The 19,463-nt window shown below is 35.8% G+C and overlaps 1 long non-coding RNA gene across 1 annotated transcript; it reads right to left on the reverse strand.

Annotated features, from left to right (window-relative positions):
- Positions 1-457: 457 nt before the first annotated feature.
- LOC133697069 (uncharacterized) lies at positions 458-1,492 on the reverse strand. The gene is made up of 3 exons (XR_009842810.1): positions 1,293-1,492; positions 1,135-1,186; positions 458-505 (listed from the first exon to the last, which is right to left on the reverse strand). It is a non-coding gene; the product is annotated as an uncharacterized LOC133697069 (long non-coding RNA).
- Positions 1,493-19,463: the final 17,971 nt, after the last annotated feature.

Genomic DNA, 19,463 nt, shown 5'->3' on the forward strand with positions numbered 1-19,463 from the left:
CATCAAGTGACTATCCCATTAATTTGTAAATTAATTTTCTTAACATGGTCATACAATCAGGCATAAATTCCAGTAATCAAGAAATGATCTCCAAGGCTTATCCATTCAACAGAACATTATTTCTAGTAATTGCCCATTCACCAAGGCATTATTTCCAATAATCAGGAAATAATTTTTCAAAGCTTGCCCATTCACCAAGACATTATTTCCAGTAACTGCCCATTCACCAGGGCATTATTTCCAGTAATCAGGAAATAATTTTCAAGGCTTGCCCATTCATCAGGGCATTATTTCTAGTAACGAGGAAATAATTTTTCAAGACTTGCCCATTCACCAGGGCATTATTTCCAGTAAGCAGGAAATAATTTTCAATCTATAAAAAATTCATTCTACAATAATAAAAAAAATATATAAACTAATTAATTACTCCAAGGTGTCAAACACCTACCTGGTGTCTGTGCGCGTGAAGATGTCCCTTGTTGCTGATTAGGTCCTGCGGCCTCCTCTGTACCAACAAAAATTACTTTGTCATTGTTCATTCATTCGAACCGGTAAAAATTCTAATACCCATTACATATTCTTTGATTAAATCCAACACCGTTAATTAAGTTTAATTGACTTTTAATTCAAGGAGGACAAAACCCTCCTTTATGAAACATTTACTTATTTATTTATTTATTTATTCACAAAAGTCCCTATACAATTTAATCTATCAACATCAATTGTCTTCAATTTGGTAAGATTCCTCAATAATATTATTTAAACTCCATTCTCTAATTTTTCTTCTTCATTTAGCCAAAAACTCCTCAATAATATCATTTAAACTTCCTTCTCTAATTTTTCTTCTTCGTTTTGCCAAAAACTCCTCAATAATATCATTTAAACTTCCTTCTCTAATTTTTTTTCTTCGTTTAGCCAAAAACAACCTAGGGAAGGAAGTGAAGATTTTTTTTCTTTTCTCTTTGAAAAATTCTTACTTCATTCATATAACACTTATAAACCTTCATCTTCCCATATTTTCCAAACAATTGTATTTAACCTCAATTCCCCTAAATTATTCCTCTTTTGGCCAAATATTCAATTAAAATGAGGAAAAATAATTTTTGTTTCTTTTACTTAAAATTAAACACTTACCCAATCATAATTCATGCTTTCTAACATGGTTCAAACATAATTTGCATCATTCCTATAAATTATAACATAAATCCACACTTTCACATAATCATAATTTTGCATAATCCTTCATCAAACATAAAATTAAAGGAATTAATCATTTGGAGCATATTATTTACCTCACTTTGATAAGGATTTAAGGAAACAATGCAAGAAAAATCAAGTTTTCTTCTTCTCCCTCTTCAAACCTTAGCTTGAAATCCTTCCTTCAATGCATTCACCACCTTAAAATCAACCCCCTCTTTATGTTTAATTAAGTTACTCACTCTAATTACTCACTTTAATTAGTGAAATCAATGAGTATTTAAGTAGAAAAATCACACAATTCTTCCCCCTTTCTTTTTTTGAAGCTCACGGCTAAAAGAGAGAAAAAATGGAGCATTTATAGTCTAACTTTTACTTATTTACACATTGGCCCTCATTTCTTTTCATTTCTATTTTTGCCACTCAACTCTTCTTTTTACTTAATTCTCACCTTAACATCTTATATTTTATTCTATTGTATCCAATTACAATACTTGGAATCCTTTTATTTAATCTATTTGGTACTTTATTTATTTTACTCAGATTATAATTTAGCGGATTTTCACACTTATCAAGTTTTTTGTTAAGATACTTGTCATGATTGGGATGTGTCTGTTCATAAAGTTTAGAATATGCAATTTTTTAGTTCCTTGTTTAACATTTTAGAAACAAAAGTAAATATAAAAATTACAACGAGTATAATATTTATCATACCTTTACTTCATCATAAATATCTTTCAAAATTGTAATTATCTTAAAACAATCATCTTAGTCAAAGCCACTTTTATTTTTAAGGTTGGTTATTATTCCCCATTCTTTTTTCACAGTCTTAAGATGATTGTCCACATGCTTAGGCTCGCATTACACGTTAAACTTTTGACTAATTTATGTAGCCATCTTAACAAAAGATTCTGCTTTAAAGGTGGAAGAAGGTTTGCATCCTTTAAGTGCCTCCTCAGATAATATCTCAAGTAACATGTGAAACATAGGCTTAGACCATGTGAAATGTTTGCCCTTGCATTTTTCATTCTGTGTGGAACTCATTTCTACAAAAATATTTATAAATTTATACAAAATAAAATCATACAATATTTAGATTTAATAAATTTCATATAAAAACTACAATTAATATTTAAAAGAGAATACATAAAATACATAAGAAATTATAATAAAGTCAACATCTACTCCAAATACATAACAAAGATAATACAAACTCAAGCAAGACATAATAAAAACAAACACATATAATTAACACTCAATTACTAGTTTCTTTGAGTGTTATAATCATTCCACATGGTTGATGCAATCATTTCTCCTTTTGTTATCCACTCTCTATTCTCTTCCCTTTTCTCCCGTTGACTTAAGTTGATTGTTCGTTTAATTGGTTCACTTTCCGAACATATTTCTTCCATAAGAAAGTCATAAGGATCAACTCCCATTATGTGATTATGAATAATACAACATGCAAGCACAACATCTACTTGTGTTTCATAAGACCAAAAAGATTTTCCATCAATTGATCTAAAATGACTCTTCAAAATACCAAACCCTAGCGGTATTAAATAGATCCTTTTTATTTTCTGGTGAATGTTCTGTAAACTCATTCAAGTGATATCGAACTCCACGAAAAGTAGAAATGATTCCTTGTCGAATACCGTAACTAGCATCACCAAAATAATATTTCCCTACAAATAAAAAAAAAAACCTATTACTGTCTTTATCTAATAAGACATTTTATATGTTTATTGCATATAATAAATACTTTATTATATACCTTCTGGAATTTTTAAACTACTAGGTCTTGATAATGCATCACCTAAAACTCATGAATCATATGCACTTTCTTCCTAGCCAGCAAAAACATATATAAACTTCAAATCAAAAGTTATAGCTGCTAAAACATTTTGTGTTATTCCTTCTTTTCGACCTCGAAACTTTCCTTGAATCTCAACAGGAATATTTGCAGGAACATGGGTACCATCAATTGCTCCCACATAATCCTATATAAACATGAAAAAATAATTTATAACCTTTTCTTCTAGATGTAATTAATTAATGTATAAAAATATTGGTACTGTTTTCATACCTTAAAATAATGATAAAATCTTTGATTATTCATTATCACTGCTGGAACTGTATCATCTGAGTCTTTAATAAGGTGTTTGTATAACTTAAGAACTGCTTTTAAAATAATTCTAAAGTAATGATAGATAGTTTCAACAGACCTATAATATATACCACTAATAAAACAAAATCTTTGGTTTTAGCATACAATTTGTAAGAACACAATTACTTGCTCCCTAATAGACACATTTTGAGTTGATCATAATAGGTCACGACTTGTGAGAACATCACACAATCTATATAAGACAACTGGTTTCATACGAATTTGTTCAACGCAATGTCTATCACCTCGATTCAAAATGCTGTCAATATAGAATTCTCGTTGAGAAATTGCATTTATACGTGGCTCTCTTGGTATATAAATTCTATTTCTTTCTTGTTCAATAATAGCTACCCCTGTAGCTATCACAGTTGCAGCTACTCCCATACATGCTACATGAATTATCTTATTATCCATAACATGAAAGTGAAGTTTTCTGATAACAAAACCTAAACATTTAGGGAAATAAATATTAAAAAAAGCATATAAAATATTTACACAATTAATACAATAAATTATGCTCAAAGAAGCTGACAATGTATAATAGTTATGGCAATGATATCTAATTCCCTAAATAAACAAGGTCTTAAAATATATTATTTAAGACCATAAAATTCAATTTCTTGGTGATAAAACCCTTTTGAAAATTATACAATTCATAAGTTCACAACGATCAATAGACATTGAGCAATGAAATCCATATAATTACCGGCATGGTCCCATAAATTTATCCATATGTAACAAATATAATCAAACAATAATCATGAATTAATCAAAACAAAATAAAACAAGTACATTTATAAATATAGCAAAATAAAGCAATAACTGTAGCAACAATCAAGCTTTTTCTATGGTGGAGGTGTTATCCATGTTCTTAGGCTTCTATGTTTAAGGGTTTTTTTCCCTTCATTCGGCTACTGATGTTGGTTCTTGAAAAAAACCCAAACACTCTCAGTTTTCTAATTCCCCTGAACTTCCTCTCTCTGTGCACAAAGAAGCAGCACAAAGATCAAAGATTCAAGGGGCAAGAGGACTAGACCTCATAGACCTGCTCCTCCTTCCCAGTTCTCCTCCCTCACTCCCTTGGCTACTTGTACTGATAACGCTGGGACTTGGAAAAAAATAGAGCAAGGGTTGTTCCTCAACATATAATCCCCCGGTCACTGATTCCCCCCTTTTAGTTTTCCTCTCTCTCTCTCTTATGCTTCCACCTGGGCATAATCCCTCGGTCACTGATTCCCCCCTTTACTTTTCCTCTCTCTCTTTGAGCTCACTGATCCCCCCCCCCTTTACTTTTCCTCTCTCTCTTTATGCTTCCACCCGGGCTTTTCATTCTGAGAGGGAAATGAAAAAATAAATTTTTGTACAAAGCAAAAATCTCAAACCGTACTGAGTTCCTCTCCATTGGTTATGTTATGGAAACAAGAGTCTTTTTTTGAGAGGGGAGTGGATAGGGTGGCTGGATCCGGGGATGGGGAAACAGGGTAGGGACTGCTTTCTGATGGGGAAGTTTGGGGATTTTTGTTATCTCTTATTTTTTTTATTTTTCTTCATTCGGCTAGTGATGTGTGATGTGGGTTCTCTTGGCTACTCTTGTTTGCTACTACTTTTTATGGCTTGCTTGATGAATTTATTCTTGCATTTATCGTGTTTTTCATTATTATTGTAGAGTATGAGGTCAGATGAAGAAGAAAACTATGTCATGGAAAAAATGTGACAGGTAGTAGATTTATCATGGTTTGTTTGGTTTCTATGAACAACATGGAAAAAAACACGGAGTTTTGTTTGGAATAGACATAGCAAATTAAACAAGATCAAAGGATTTGTGCCATAATTATAACTACATATCAAAACAAAGAATATGAAAACATAAAGGAAATAATATACAGACATTTGAGGAAAAAAAATTACCTGAAATAAGAGGAATATGTTTCAATTGTTCAAGAGATATGCTTTAATTGTTCCTGCTTTAATTGTTTCCGGAAAGAGATTAAAGAGGAGAGAGACAGGGATTTGAGAAGATGTTGTATTTTATGTAAAGAAAGGAAAGTGTTTTCCTTTTCTTATCAAAAGAAAAATACTTTCCTGCAATGAAAGTTACTTTTTTCTTTGATCGGAATTAACTTTTCTTTGACTAACTTTCTTTATGGTTACCAAACATGGGAAAATGAGGAAAATGGTTTCCATGAATTTGTTTTCCTGGAAACAAACAAGGCATTAGAAATGTATCAAAATAATATTTTTTATTTTTTAAAAATTACTTTTGATATTAACGCATCAAAATGATCTAAAAACATAAAACAATATTAATTTGAAGCAACGAAAAAATAAAATAAAAATTTAATTTTTTTTAAAAACGCTTTTGAAACGTAAAAATAAAAGATGTGCTGTGTTGGAACTCTGTATTTATACTGTAGGTGCACAGATTTGATCTCAGAAATTGTCAGCAAAGAGAAGGATTTTCCATGGAGATGACTAGTTAAGCCCCGCAAGTAGAAAAATAAAAATGCAGTGAGAATTACAAATCAAGATGCAGGGGAGTAGAATAAGGTCCCAAAGTAAATAGGACCTGTAAGATAAACACAAAAGGAAGAATATACAATATGTCTTTATTATGGCTAACACACTTAAGCCATGCAGTTTCCATTATATTTATAGCTGTACAATGAAACTGCAATGCGTATAATAATGAAACTAATATGAGCATCATAAGAAAGTAAACAGATATATAAGAGTCATTCAAAATAATAGTTAATATAAAGTAACAATTATTATCTAAACAAAAATGATTGATAGAGATAAGATTGGTGGCTGCTTATGGGCAATGAAGAATGTTGTTTAGATGAAAATTGGATTTGCCAAGGTTAAAGGTGGTAGAACCAGTATTTAGAATTTGCAGACTTGAACCATTTCCTACAGTTACAATGCCGGAGTCATGACAGGAGTTCTGATGAGTGAGATTTGTTGCACTAGATGTAATATGGGCATTGGCACCATTATCCATATACCAAACTTGATGATCAAGTGTGGCATTATCTTTAGCCACCATAGCTGTGAGATCTTGAGGAGGGAACCGACCTTGATATGAATAATTAAAACAGTGAAAATAATCAATAGCAGTATGGCCAATTTTACCACAAATTTGACAAATCGGGCGTTGGATGAAAGTTAAGGAGTAGTTGATCTAGTCTGCTGGTATGGCCGAGAAGTAGATGAAACTGCAGACTGCAGTTTTGTGGAATGTGGAGGAGGGCCTTTCTTTCTACCATAGATAGGAGCCTTAGATTTGTGGGCAACAAAGGCAAAATGATTATGATCCGTGTCACGAGAAGAGTGATTGAAATCCAAAAGATTTTCATAGCCCAATAATTCAGCTTGAAAGTCTTCAAAAGTGAAATCAATGTCACGGGATGCAAAATTAAAGGAAGTGACAAATGGTGTGTAAGTAGATGGCATGCCACTCAGAAGAAAAGAGATCAAGTCTTGATCGTCCACAGGATTACCAGCCGCTGCTAATTGATCTGCAAGATGTTTGGCATTTTCAAGATACTCAGAACAAGATTTGGTACCTTAAGTTAATGTCTGGAGTTGACGTTTAAGATGGGAAATGCGAGAGCAAGATTGAGAAGAAAAACGAGTCTGTAGGGTAGTCCAGACTTGCTGAGATGTTTCCACTCCATAAATAGTGGAAGCAAGTTCTTCAAAAAAAGATGCAAGGATCCATCCAAGGAGACAAACATCTTTCTTTTGCCAAACAACATAGGCAGAATTTAATAAACTAGAGTCAAGATTTTTGGGAGGATAGGTTTCAGTGACATCAATGAAGCCAACTAAATTGTGTCCTCAGAGGAGATTAAGGAATTGCATTTTCCAAGCTAAATAATTGTTAGAGCCATCTAGCTTAACGAAGATAGTAGTTGTAGATGGTGGAAGAATAGGGGCAAGGGTGGGGGTGGTATTGATGCTGGCCATATGGATGATGCAGAAGCAAGAAGAAGGATCGGGTAGAAAAGCGTGAGCTTGTAGTCAGTCTAATACCATGTAAGACAAACACAAAAGTAAGAATACACAATATGTCTTTGTTATGGCTAACACACTTAAGCCATGTAGTTTCCATTATATTTATAGTTATACAATGAAACTGCAATGCATATAATAATGAAACTAATCTGAGCATCATAAGTAAATAGATATACAAGAGTCATTCAAAATAGCAGGACTATTTTGAATTGACAATAGAATGGATAGAATCAAGAAGTGGTGCAGATGCTCCTGGATTTTCTGCAGAATATTCTGATAGTCTAACAGGACCAACTACTGATCTAATCTGATATGATCTGGGAACGAACAATGCACAAATCTTTTTTTAAAATTAACGTTAGGTTATAGAACAATACACTAATCCCTAAAAATTTGCAAATTTGCAAATTGAAAAAATTAATAAAAATTTGTAATGGTTGGATGATTAAATTGTTTAAGTCATATTAATGCTTATTTTTGTTCTTTGGATGAAATCATTTAACAAATATGTACAAATCAAATAAAAATATTTAACTATTCGAACGGATTAAAAATATATTCTTGAATTATAAAAACAAACAAAAAATGAGACTGTAATATTAATGATCTTAGGTTGTACGAAGGCTAAACTCAAGTGGATTTATTCGATGTCCCAATGATATTAGGTTTTACTTTTGAAGACTGATGAGACAGCCTGGCCGTGTATTATACACTACAAAATACCTTGTTAGACAAGAGTCATTAAATTAAATAAAATTATAAATGTCCATAACATAAACAGAAAAGAAAGCAGGAGGAGCTGCTAAAGATCAGAAAAATCAAAGTTCCATAGTAGAGTGAATTATTGTAAATCGTGAGTGATTTTACTATTTAGTGGGGCATGGTCAGATTATAGCATCGCTCTTCTGGGTCTGCATACCACAATAATAAATTTGTTTGATGGGGTATGGTAAGGCTACAAACCTCAAGCGCTAGCTGCAGACCCATGCGAGCTGGTTTGCAAACCCGCTCAACTAGGTTTGCAGACCCGCGCGTTGGGTGCAAACTCGTTCGTCAGGGTCTCTTTTGACTTGCACCTAGGTTCTGCAGACCCCCTAGGGGTTGGAGACCCTTGAGGCTGAGTCTGCAGAGCTTGCATAGAAGAAAAATGAAAACAAATATAATAACCATTATTATTAATATTGTTGTTGTTATCGTTAATAGTTTGTAATTTTTTTAAAAAAAATTATTACTATAAAAATTTGGCAAGACAAGTTTAATATTATTATTAATATTATTAATATTGCTATTTGTATTCTAAATATAATTAAAAGTATTAATATAAAGAATATTATTATTAATATGGCAAAAATAGATTTGATTTGTAGGGTAAAATTAAAAATTAATATTACTATTATTGTCGTTGTTATCATCGTGAGTAAAAAAATTTAAAAAAAATTATTATTGTCATCGAAGAAAAACCATATTTTTTTAAAAAAAGATAAAAAAAAATATAAGAACATGAATACAAACACTTGATGCTAGGCACTGGGTTTGCCCAGCCCTAGACGATAGGGATTGGCCCACATACCTAGCTCTAGACACAAGCAAGCGAGTTTGCAAGCCCGCGTCCTAACGTCTGCAGACCCGGGTGCAAAGGTTGCATACCCGGGTGATGGGTACAGACCAGCGGAAGCAGCTTGCAGACCCGCGCGCTGGGGTCTCCAGACCCGCTTGCCGGGGGCAAAACCCACCCGGCGGGTCTCTTCTGACCAACGCTAGGGTTTTGCACCAAGTTCATGTACCCTAAACTTGGTCCCTTGTCAAGTCCAGGTACACTGGACTTGGTCGCCGGCCAAGTCCAGGACTCCCGTGGACTTGGTCCCCAGCCAAGTCCATGTTCCCCTGGATTTGGTTGCCTACCAAGTCTATAGTCCATTGTTCGGACCCACATGTAATGGGTCCATCTTCAGGACCCAAATTTAATGGGTCATGTGTCTGTACCCACCTCTCTTGGGTTTTCGCAGGATCAAGGTTGATGGGTTTGTCGGCAGGGCCGGACCTAAGTATCTTTAGTGTTGCGCCAAGACCCAATTCTCTTGGTTCTGACGTCAAGACCCAAGGCTAAAGGGTCCTAGCAATTAGACCCAAAGCTGATGGCTTTTGCAGTAGGACCCAATTCTCTTGGGTTTGAGGCAGGACTCATTAAGCCTGAACCGCGCGTCTGTGTTCTGCAAACCCGGGAGCCTGTGGTTTACAGCTCTACGTGCTTGGATCTCTTCTGGCTCATTAGACCCAACAACACTTTAAAAAGGTATCAAGGTTCTACTGTACAGTGAATTACTATAAACTGTGAGTGATTTACTATTTAATAGGGCATGGTGAGACTATAACCCCGCTCTCCTGGGTCTACAAACCCTATAGTGAAGAATAACAAATTTGTTTGGTGGGGCATGGTAAGCCTACAGACCTCAAGCTAGTTGGTGTGCAGACCCGCTTCCCTGGGTCTACAGAGCCGCGCGCTGAGGTCTCTTCTGACCTGCACCTGAGTTCTACAAACCCTCTAGGGGTTGGAGACCCGTGAGGCTGGGTCTGTAGACCTTGCAGATAAGAAAAATGAAAACAAATATAATAACAATTATTATTATTGTTATCGTTATTAATTAGTAATTTTTTTTAAAAATTTTTACTATAAAAACTTTGGCAAGACAAGTTTAATATTATTATGTGTATTCTAAATGTTATTATCTTTATTATAATTAAAAGTATTAATATTAAGAATATTATTATTAATATGGCAAAAATAGATTTGATTTGTAGGGTAAAATTAAGAATTAATATTATTATTATTGTTGTTGTTATCATAGTGAGTAAATTTTTTAAAAAAAAATTATTATTGTCATCAAAGAAAAACCATAATTTTTTTAAAAAGATTGAAAACATATAAGAACATGGATACAAACACTTGACGCTAGGCCAGACGCGCGCACCTAGTCGCGGCTCCAAGTTGCACACACCTGGCACTGGGTCTGCCCAGCCCTGGATGATAGGGATTGGCCCACACACCTGGCTGGAGACACAAGCAGGTGGGTCTACAAGCCTGCGCCCCAAGGTTTGCAGACCCGGGTGCAAGGGTTGCATACCCGGGCGGTGGGTGCAGATGTAACGCCCGACGATTTCATAAGCATTTAAAATTAATTTCCTTCAATTTAGTATGTAAAAATACGAGTTTTTTTTTACACTGTAACGAAATTTCTACTGAAATTTCGGCAGAGTCTCCCCTATATCGGGAGGTCCCAGTTTATCAACAACTCATCTTATACATATCTCATATTTCATTCCATCGTCAACGCATATCCATATTGCATTGCAACCACAATTATTATTAATCATAATATTTTGCAAATCCAGGGATTCATTTCGAACATATAATTTACAACACAAAATAATAGTAATAAACTTGATTAATGACATTAATATTACAAGCATAAATTCTGAAGGTCTCTATGATTAAGATAAAGGAACACTAACATGGTTCATGTCATATAATTATCTAAAGAAAATACAACAACATCCATTTCATCCTAGATTCACACAGAAGAAAATAAGGATGCTAACCCTAAGCCATACAAAAGGATTGGAAATACTAATTCCTTAATTCATACAAAAGAACTAGACACCTAGGACACAACTCCTAATAGGAATGAGAAAGACCTGCAACATCAAAATAAGAGAATAATTATATTAAATAAATAAAATACAACCAAATAATGGAGGGTCACCACTACGTGTAACTACGCATATGTGTACTGACTCGATAGGGCATAATCATAGTTGATCCGCAACAGAAGATCTTTTACTACATCTAACGCCTATCCTTCCACAACCTACTTATGGTTTTTTTTTCGATTATCATACATTAATTTTCATCTGATTTACCCTTTTTGTTATCTGCCCCAAATTCTGAGGCAATTGCTGCCGACACTAATAACTCTTATTAGTGTCATTAGTCACCCTTACCTGGATAGACTAATCAATTCCTTAGCAATGCTGGCACCAACTTAATCGATCGATGCCATTGAGCTATTTCCAACCCGAAATAGTCAATCAATTGCTCACCATCACTTGGAGATGTTTTCGGAAATGCCGATGCCAAGTTCTCTTGACACTATTAACTTCCTCCTTAGAAAGTTAATCAAGTTACAATGGGTTTGCCAATACAAACATTATTTATCAGTATCATTAACTATTCGTGAGACGAATAGTTAATCAAGTTCAATATTCATTATATTTCCATCAAGGTCATGCTGATGTTAACAATATTTGTTAACATCATTAGCCGCCCCTATTCCAGGTCAGCTACTCAAGTCCATAGGCGGTTATTTTTTTTCTTCTTTATACACACACACACACACATAATATCGACCCATATCCAAACTCTGAATCCTAGAGTCTACGACCAAAATTCAGATTTCAAAACCATATCCGTTTCACTGTATCTTTCCTTTCTTTAGTCATATTCACCGGGTGGACATATTCATATAATAATATTATTTCTCGTGCTTGTAGGCAACATTCACATAGAATTAGTATGTGTTTCTCTGCCCGTAAGCAACATTCACATTGTAATAACATTTCTTGCTTATTGGCAATGTTCACACAATAATAATATTTCTCTTACTTGTTTGTAACTTTCACACAACAATATTTGTACTAACCGTATCGTAGGCAATGTTCACATAGCAATATTTCTCATGATACAAAGTAGTACAAAGTACACATAATGTCTATCATATAACTAGCATTACAAGAATCTAAACAATTTAAAGAAGCAAGAGGGCAACCCTTACCTTGAACTCCTGTTGTACTTGCACATGAGAAGTCGGGTCCCACTCTATATGCTTCTCCTACATTCCAGTAGAACATCCTGAATCAGCACTCAGACCCCTTTCTGATTCATTCATCATATCTATTATTTCACATGCCCAATTAGTTTCGAAAACAAGTTCATGAATAAGCTATTTTTAGTCATCACTTTAATTCATTAAATTAGCATCCATTCTCACTAATATTAAATGTCCAACCAACTCTTTCTTCTACCTTGGCTGAATATAGGCCTTATTTCTACAATAAATCCTTTTGTGTTTATATTCAAGATAACATTATCAATTCTCATTTATATTGGCATGATATAGTATGTTCCACATATTTCAAGTCAAATAGTATTACTACACATATTACATGTTCATCAAAATAATGAAAATTATTATTATTATTATTATTATTTTGCTAGAAACTATTCATTAAGCACAACAACCAGATGAAAGAACTTTTTCCTTAATATGGATACTTGCTAACAATTCTTCATCAAAACTTCCTAAACACTCATGTTAATTATTCTTTTATTCAATACCAAGCATTGCTGAGCATGCCTTAAACCATAACCCTTCCTGTGTTGTTTTCTTTTTGTCGAACATGCTTAAGTGAATTATAATGAATTTTCTTCAATTCCTTTCACTGTCCACTCTAAGCAACATTACCTCACATAAACATTTTCATATGTATATTGTTGTTACTCCATTTTGGACCCCACGTGCTGGAGACGGTGTATACCTCTTTTGAACAGAGTATAGGAGTTTAGCTTATATTCGCCAGAAGATTGACAAAAGCACAGAAAGAAATATTTTATTTTTTGAAACCTTGTGTTGAATAAATCCCTCAAAAGTGGCACTAAAAAAAACTTGGTTCTGCTGCTGCCGTAATTTTTTGTTCCAACTTAGGCCCTGATTCTGACTGGGCTTCATGCAATATCTGACCCTCCCCAGCTGAATTATGTCACTCGTGACATGTTGAAGAATGGACCTACACCTTTATTGGGTCCTAGAGCTCACTGTTCTTATGGCAGACTCTCAGTCGAACTAGGATGCTTGGCATTGTCAGTTCCCTGAATTTAGATCGGGAGACCCTTTGTGACCAACCAGATTGCGGCCCGTTTCTATCCTATAAAACGATTATAGCTCACCTGGAATCCTTCTTGAAAGTTGTAGTCCTGGACGCATAGGTGAATTTAGGCTTTCGAATCGCTTGATTTCGATATCAGAAGCTCAAGATATTCATGTTTGAATATCTGACGTGAAAGTAGAGAATTCTGCCGCGAGTAGGATTTTGACCCAAGTTTTACATTGAAATTTCTGCTGCCATCACGATTTTTCTGGTTCGTTCTTAGGATACTCTCAGTCATATCAGGATGCTCGACATTCGTCAGTTTTTGAATCGAATCAGGAGAAAAACTTTACCAACCAGTTTTGCGGCCCGATTCTGTCAGGTAAAACGATTATATCTCACCTTGAATCCTTCGTGAAAGTTGTAGTCCTACACATATAGATGAATTTTGGCTTTTAAATCGCTGGATTTCGATATCAGAAACTCAAGATATGCATGTTTGAATATCTAATGAGAAAGTGAAATTTATGCCGCATCTTTTTGGCTACCTGCAAATACAATATTAATTATATATAAAAAGAGAGCAGAACCCGAAACAGTGTCATTTTGAGACATTGTTCCTCCCATGTGCATGCCGCTGCCCGAGACCCTCAGGAGTAGGGAGCAGCGCAGGCAGCGTAGGCGTGGGAGCAGCTGCAGGCGTGGGAGCAGCGCAGGCGTGGGAGCAGCGCAGGCTTGGTGTCCCCTGCTCCCCATGCGTATGCTGCTGCCCCGCTCCCCCTTCACCTATATATATACTATTATTAGCAGCTACCGGGGGCTGGTTTTTGGGGGAGGGGGGAAGAGGAGGAGAGCAGTTGTGAACAGAAGACAGTAGGGAAGAAAGACAAGAGAGAACAAAGAAGAGAAAGAAAAAAGAAAAAAAAACCGAGAGAACTAGGAGGAGGCTAAGGGTAGGAGAACGGGAGGAGATTACCTTGAGTCTATCCTACCTTGTCGAACCAGGGCTTGCAAAGACTCTATGAGGTTTTTGAAAAGTTCCCAACGGCAAAAGAGAGGAAGGCTTGCTTTGGTTATCAGAGGTAATTAAAAAGACAGAAGCTTGTCCACCAGTTGTATCTCATTTTTCTGCATTTAAACGTGCAGGACCCGCAGGTATGAGTCTTGACTTTCTTTTTCTTTAACATATGTAAAGCTATTTGGTTGGTCTTCTTTCTTTTCAAAATCTGTTTTATGCTTCTGTTTGGGACGTTCATTTTCCATCTCAGCAACAAAGTTGTATGCTTGCCCACTGTTCCTCCCATGCCTTTGAGTTTAGCTTGTTATTTATGTTAAAGCTGCGTTTTTTCTGCTATTTACTCGTACGGTGACTCATTTAGAAAGGAAAACGAGAGAAGGCCCTCTTCAGTTGGGATGATGTTTCGGCTGGTTTTGGAGTGTGTTTTCCTTCCTATTTTTCTTCGAAAGAGAGATAGCTGGCCATTTGATTTGTTGTTTCTGTTTTAGCGTCTCCGATATACATGATGAAAAGCATGCTCTTTCGTTTCTTTCATTCTTGGATAAAACAAACCATGCCAATATCAGAGATTAGAAAAGGGTAAGCGTGAACAATGTTTTCTGTATTAGGTTTGGTTTTCAAATGTTCAGCTTCCATGTGTATATGACCTGCTCCTCTTTGTCGAAAATGATGGGTCATGCCATGTTTAGACTGTGAGTTAAGAGGCTGGTTTAGCTTTCCAGTTCTATTGCCTGAGAGATCGTAGGTTGTAAAGGTCTTCGTCACCCCTGCATTTTTTGCTTTGTGTTTGCACTGTTCAAGTGAAATTTAATTCACTTGAACAGTAACGTGGTCTTTGCATGCAGTTTGGGGGTACTGTGCATGTGCACAGTAACTGGAAAATTAATTAACGTGTTACTGTACAGTGAACAGTAACCAGTCATGTGGTTTCGGCTGGGCTGAGTCCAGCCCTGTAGAAAGTAGGCCCATTTTATTTTAGGGCTGATTTCGGCCCATTTTCCTGTTGGGCCGGGTCTGGCCCATTCAAAAAAAATTTCTTTAAAAGAATTATTTGAATATGTGATTTTCTAAAAGTTTATTAATGCATTGTTTATCAATATCTGCTTGTATTTTGTATATGGTAAAGATACAAGTCTGGTATGAAAATGCCCGGTTTTCGTCGAGACATCAAAAAAAAATATAAAATGAAAAAATGTTTTGTTTTCCTGCATACAGCCAATACCCTAACATTGTTTTTACGTTTTTTTATATAAAAAACAAATATTTGAAGTTTTGAAAATGTGTTTTCGCATGGATTTCTTAAACACAACAAAAATCATTTTTCTTGCATTTCTGGATTTTACAACATGTTTGTAAAACTCCAAAGGGTATTGGCCAATATTCCAAAAAATATAAAAATCTTATTTTGAGGGGAATTCATCTATTATTCACCGCTAATGTTTGGATAAAGAAATCCTTAAAGGATGAATATCCAAAATATTATTGGGAATAATTGTTATTATTCACTGTTAATTTTTATATAAAGAAACCCAAAGTGGTAAATATCCAAAATAATTTTCTAGGAATAATAAATCCGCACAAAATCCTTGAAAGAAGCCTTGATTATAATCGAGGACATTTCAATTTTTTTTTTACTCCACGGTTTACGAGATGAAAAAATAGGTTTTTAAAGCACCCTAGATTTCGTTCATCAGAGCAGACTTATCCTAGGAAACTGATGGGATTATAGAACATCAACACCATAACAGTTATAAGGCAAATCAAACACCAAGCAGCTTACCTTAGGTAGGGTGTACTAGGGGTGCTAAAACCTTCCCTTTGCGCAACCAATCCCTTGCCTTAGAATCTCTGAAAGACCAGTTAGGTTTCCTAGTGACCATAATACTAGGTGGCGACTCCCTTTTTCACAACAGAAAGACCCCAACATCGAATCCTCGCTACGGAGGAAGTGTCGCCGCGACATCGAGCTCTCGGGAGGGTGCGACAGGATGGCGACTCCACTGGGGACCCTAGGACTAGGCTTGGTTTTTGTTTGTGTTATGCCATATGTTGTTGTTTTCTTATATGAATGATATTTTGTTTAAAAGCTTTAGCATGCATATTTACTTCCTGTCATGCATGGTATATTAGATATGGATATAGATTTTATTGCATCCTATCATGCATCACTTGTATTTTTACTATCTTGTCAAGAGCACACACATTAAACTTTAAGTTAGGTGGGGGACTAGCAGCTTGCCTTACGACTTGAGTCAAGGTTTAAATTTGTGTAAACCCCAACTCTTTGCTGAGTGTTTAGACTGATAGTGATTGGTACATGTGCCATCCCACTATCTGTTGAACCCCCATATTGCCTTCAAGAGGGCGATCACTGGGACAGTAAGAGACCCTTTGTTTAGAGACCAAGTAGTAAACCTACCCTATGTCTCACGTAAAGGAACTATAACCTATCCTTAGGGTGTATGATCCATAATATCTCTTGCATCAAAACAAGTCTAACCCCCCGGCATTTTGAATTGCAGGACTTGTGATCGAAATGGCCACCATTACTAAATTTTCCATCATAGAATATGGGAAAAATTCTGAACTATCATAATTGACCGAAGGAGACTGCCTTAGAAGCAATGCTAAGAAACTGTCACCAATCAAGAACCTAAATTGCATTATGAATGAGGTGAACAAGTTAACGACTCACTTTCAGGATATGGATAAGGATGCATTTTTTAATAAATACGGACGTTTGATGGAAATTGCAAAGGTAGAAGTTTTAAACCCAGCTGTGCGAGCTATAATTCATTTTTGGGATCCAGACTACCGGTGTTTTTCTTTTGGAAGCATAGACTTATATCCCACTATGGAGGAATATGGGATGTTGACTGAGTTTCCAAACAATCTGTATCAGATTTATTTGCCTTTGAGATCGGACAAGATCATCCCCGAATTGTTAAAACTGCTCAGAATCTCCAACTTGGAAAAGTTTTTGGAAAAGAATGCTACCGGTCTGAAATGGAGGATGCAGAAATTGAACTGGAAAAGAAGTCAGGATTAGAAAAAGAGAGATTGTTTGCCTTGGGCATATTTGGCCTTGTGCTGTTCCCAAGTCAGACAGGTTTAGTGAGTTTGGAGGTCGTTGCTGCTTATGTAGAGTATGAGAATACACAAATCAATCCAGTGGCTGCTATTTTAGCTGAAACCATCTTGACGCTTAATCATTGTAGGAGGACCGGAAAAGGGGCAATGAGATGTTGCACGCAGTTGTTGTATATCTGGATGGTTAGCCATATCGAAACAAAAAAACCTGTCTTCAATAATTTTTGGTGGTTCACCCAAAGACCCCTGAAGTTAGTAGAAGAACAAGAATGGGAAGATCTAGACAACCAAGGTTGGGTTGACAAATTAGAAGGTTTGCCTAATAGTGATTTTAAGTGGAGAGCCCCATGGGTGACGACAGTGAAAGTCCTAATGAGTTGTGGACAAAGACGTTGGGTACCATTGATAGGGATTACAGGTTATGTGAGTTATGCTCCTACCCTGGTGGTAAGGCAGCTTGGGGGCATGCAGTTTGTTCCAAGGACTATAGGAATTGCTCAATTCTTTGGTTTGTTCAAAGATCTCATTGCACAAGAAGTTTTGGAGATCATCAAACAAGATTAGAAGCATCTGGTTTTGGTTGAGATAAAAGGTTTAAAGGGTCCAAGTGCAAGCGAAAGATATGCAAGATGGAGAGACTTAGCTGTTTTAGCCATGCCTTGTATAGGGGTCACATCTCCCCAAACTGTAGAAGAGCCTATTAAGAGGAAAAGGGTCAATAATGAAGAGGAGTTGAGAAGACAAGTGGAAAAACTTCGAACAGAGTTGAGCAAAAGCAGAAAAGACAAGGCAATGTTGGAAGAAATGATGCTAAAAGAAGATAAAAGGAGAGCATTTCTAGATGAGCAGATACAATCTAGAGATGCGCGAATAACAAAGCTTGAGTTAAAGCTGGGTGAGGAGAAGATTGCTAGGGAAAGGAGTGAGAAGGAGCTAAGAGAGATGAGTTTGGATTGGATGCAAAGTTGCTCTGAACTTGAAGCAATGGAGATTGACTTTAGCGATTGACAAGGAAATGCAGAATATTTCCAAGAAAAATTTGCACAAGTCCAGTTTGAATTGATGGATAGGATTGGGAATTATTAGGATTTGAACAAGAAATATATGGAGTTGGAAAGCCATTCGAGGGGGATTGCAAAAGAAGAAAGTAAAAGGAAAGATTTTGAAGCTGTTGAAACAGAATTAGCGATTAAGAAGAATGAGATAAAAGTTATGAGGATAAAACTTGACAAGGAACGTGAAAAGGTGAAGTATTTGGACGAGAAGCTAGTAGCAATGGAAAAACACAAGGATCAAATCGACGCCAACAACACTGCTTTGAACAGAACCAATATGTTGCTCATAGAAAAGATGACCAAGACAGATGAGCAAATGGATGAAGCTGCTGCACATGCTCGAATTATTAGAATTAATGCGCGGAATGTGGGAGGGGACGTCATTCGCTATTGCCGAAATCTAGCTGAAACCGATGCCTTTCTAAGGAAGATTGAGAACCGTGGTTTTGCCTTCTTACCTTTGGCTAGAGAGTTTGTGGAGGAAAGGGATTAATAAATTCTGTATTTCCTTTTTTATTTATTAATAAAATAAACTTATCAAGCATTAATGAAAAGGGCGTTGACCCATCTTCTTATGCAAAATCTGTCTCTTGGTGAATATGATTCAAGCAAACGACTTGAAAGGCAGTACTCCTAGTAATGTGACGAGAATCTATGTTTATAAGGTGGTGGCTATTATTCGTTCACAAAAAGAGTGCATCCATACCCAATATACAAAGCATTCTCAATCATGCATTTTTCTCATACATCTATGCACGCATTCGCAGATTAAGAAACATAGGTCCCCCTTCTAAAATCCACAACACTCGATAAAGAAAAAGAATGGAAAACGAAGAAAGGACACAACCAGAAGCTCAGTACCAAAGGGAACTTGAAGGAGTTCAAAATGATGTGGCGCACCTGACCAGTTTGCTTGAGCAAATGTTGAGAGCCAAAGATGGTGAGGGAACGTCTACTCAACCTGATGAAGCACCACCAGTAGCTCAAATCCCTGTCG

The sequence above is a fragment of the Populus nigra genome, chromosome 6 (genome assembly GCF_951802175.1).
Source record: "Populus nigra chromosome 6, ddPopNigr1.1, whole genome shotgun sequence".
Classification (NCBI taxonomy): domain Eukaryota; kingdom Viridiplantae; phylum Streptophyta; class Magnoliopsida; order Malpighiales; family Salicaceae; genus Populus; species Populus nigra.